The sequence below is a fragment of the Otolemur garnettii genome, unplaced genomic scaffold (genome assembly GCF_000181295.1).
Source record: "Otolemur garnettii isolate 467f Iridium unplaced genomic scaffold, OtoGar3 scaffold00019, whole genome shotgun sequence".
In the NCBI taxonomy this organism is placed as follows: Eukaryota; Metazoa; Chordata; class Mammalia; order Primates; family Galagidae; genus Otolemur; species Otolemur garnettii.
In genome coordinates, this window is record NW_003852414.1 from 1,301,761 (window position 1) to 1,305,206 (window position 3,446).

Genomic DNA, 3,446 nt, shown 5'->3' on the forward strand with positions numbered 1-3,446 from the left:
GTGTTTATAGACTCTTAAGTTGCTTTTCTTCTATAATGATTCAGAAAGTAGATAATCTGCTTTTAACTCTTATAATGGCAACCAAGTTTTCCAAAATAATTCTCAAACATGCATTTAATTATCAACAGCAATAACAAAGCCATAATTTTTTTGTCTTTATAAACAACAAGAAACTCAGAACTTTTGCCTCACTTCATAATCCGTCACAACCTTATGAAATTTATTTCAATGGATAAATGGTGTATTTTATGAAATGCAAACTGCCTCTTGGTGCTATCTTTGTATATAAAACTCTTATCAGGAATAGCTCTAACAGTTCATTTTCAGTCCTTTCCAAACAAAGTTCCTAATTTTCTATAATTTCTCGTTGCTCTAGAAAATGCTCTTGACTGGTTTATCTAGGGAAGGTAGGTGGCTACTCCCTGGGTTCTTCTATGTTTTTACTGAAATTTTTTTGAGATAATTTTTACTAAGCATCACAAGCCACTATAAAAACTGATACAGAGAAATTCTGTTCACCCTTACCCACAATATGGGTGTGCCACAATTTGTATAACCATTCATTTGAAGAACATCCGATTTTTTTTTCAGTTTTGAGCTACTACAAATAAAGCTGCTATGAATCTTTGGTGTACAAGTTTTTATGTGAATATAAGCTTTCATTTCTCTGAGATAAATTCCTAAGAGTACAAGTGCTAGATCATAGGTAATAACATCTTTTTTTTTTTTAAAGAAGCTACCAAGCTGTTTTCCAGAGTTACTGTACCATTTTACAACTAGAGATGAATAATCCAATTTTCCACATCCTTGCCATCCTGTGACATTGTCATTATTTTTTATTTTAGTCATTCTAATAAATATGTAGTGGTATCTCATTGTGGTTTTAATTTGCATTTCCCTGAGGACTAATAATGTCAAAAATTTGTGTGGGCTCATTTTAAAGCTGAATATTGACTTTAGTGAAATGTATTTTGCTCATTTTTAGTTCAATTAATTGTTTGATTTTTTTTCCCCTTAACCACTGAGCTTTGAGAGTTCTTTGTATATCCTACATACTTATCCTTTGTCAGACAAGTGGCATGCAAAAGCTTTATCCCTGTCTGTAGTTTGCCTTTTCACTCTCTTCACATGGATTTTCATAGAGTCAACATTTCTAATTTTTAAGTCTTTTAGTTAATTTTTGAATAAAGTGTAAGGTTTAGCTTCATTACAGTTTTACCTATGATGTCCAATTGCTCTTGAGCCATGTGCTGAAAGTCTATGAGATTACTACACATTATAGGAAAGTCTGTCTTCCTTCCTTCCAAATGTCTTCCTCATTTATGATTGACAATCCGTAATCACAAGTCATGGGCACTTCAGTTAGAGCACAAGCTACAATGCTATAAGAAGGTGTTATGTGTTCAGACCAGGCAGACGTCTACCTCTCTTACATGTAAACATCCAGAAGGAGCAATCAGGACTTGCTTGGAAGTCCCATTGCACTGGGTCCCCCACAGTCTCATGCCCCTTTAGTGTTCAGCCCTAGATTTCCTCAGGTGCTGACCTCCCAATAGTCTAGGTTGACATCCAAAACACCACCCACATTCCAATCTGAGGCAAGGACCAAAAGCATCCAACCCAAGTAGCCACATCTTTAAAAGGATGACTTGAAATTGCACACTACAAACATGCTCTAATTTTCCTCTCAGTCACATGGCCACCCTAGGTCTGAAAAAACCTATGAAATGTAGTCTTCAGCTGGGAAGCCACATGCCCAGATAAAACCAATGTTTTCTCTTTCTTTAGAAAGGAAGGAGAGAGTGAATACAGGGGGATAATTAGCAGCCTTTTCCCCACCAGCTCTCCACATTTTCCTTCACATTTCTCTATGGAGGGTTAAGTTCTAGTATTTACTATTTTGAGGGAGTATAAAGGGTTGCACAATTAAGTTTATGAACTGGCCAATGTGTGTTTACATTGGCAGCACTGTACAAACAACACAGTAAAGTTTTATAACCTTGGTATATCAGTTTCTCAGAGCTATGTTCATGTCAACATACAGTGGTGTCTTCCTGAGTGGTCTTCATTATCATTGCATGTTTTTGTGTGCTATCACAAGAATGTCAGAACTTGAACTAGAACAACAAAAAAACATTAAATTTCTTGTTAAACTTGGCAAGAATGGAAGTGAATTAGGGCCATGTTAGTCCAGGTTTATGGAGATAATGCCACAAAGAAAATGGCAGTATACAAATGGATTAAACATTTTTCTTAGGGGCCACAAAATGTCACTCATGAAGAGAGATCAGGGTGATCAGTAATTAACAGAACTGCCAAAACATTGCAAAAACTCATCAGATTTAAGTCAAAATCATCATCTGACTGTAAGAAGCATAGCAGACCAAATTAGCATTAATAGAGAAACAGGAATCTCTTAACTGAAAATCTTGGTCAACAACTCATGGCTCTTGTATAATGTCAAAGCACCAGTGCACACGGCACTATCTGTGAGGAAGTTTTTAGCCAGTAAACAAATAACTGTATTGGAACACCTGATCTGGCCCCCAGTGACTTTTTTCTTAATCCTAAAAGAAGGTAAATATTGAAAGGAAGACATTTTGATGACATTCAGGACATGAAAGATAATATTATGACAGCTCTAAATTGAAATAATTTCCACTTAGATCAGAAACGAGGCAAGATTGCCCACTGTCTCCATTGCTCTTTAACATTGTAATGGAAGTTTTAGCCATCGCAATTAGGGAAGAAAAGGCAATCAAGGTAACCACATAGGATGAAAAGAGATTAAACTTTCACTCTTTGCAGATGATATGATTGTATACCTAGAAAATACCAGGGATTCTACTACAAAACTCTTAGAAGTGATCAAGGAATACACCAGAGTCTCAGGTTACAAAATCAACACTCAGAAATCGGTAGCCTTTATATATACCAACAACAATCAAGCTGAAAAAATAGTCAAGAACTCCATCCCATTTACAGTAGTGCCAAAGAAGTTGAAATATCTGGGAGTTTACCTAACAAAGGATGTGAAAGACCTTTATAAAGAGAACTATGAAACTCTAAGAAAAGAAATAGCTGAAAATGTTAACAAATGGAAAAATGTACCATGCTCATGGCTGGGAAGAATTAACATTGTTAAAATGTCCATTCTACTCAAAGCAATATATAATTTTAATGCAATCCCTATTGAAGTTCCATTGTCATACTTTAAAGATCTTGAAAAAATAATACTTCATTTTATATTGAATCAGAAAAAACCTTGAATAGCCAAGATATTACTCAGAAATAAAAACAAAGCAGAAGGAATCATGCTACCAGACATCAGACTATACTATAATCCATAGTGATCAAAACAGCATGGTATTGGCACAAAAACAGAGAGGTAGATGTATGGAACAGAATAGAGAACCAAGAGATGAACCCAGCTACTTATCATTATA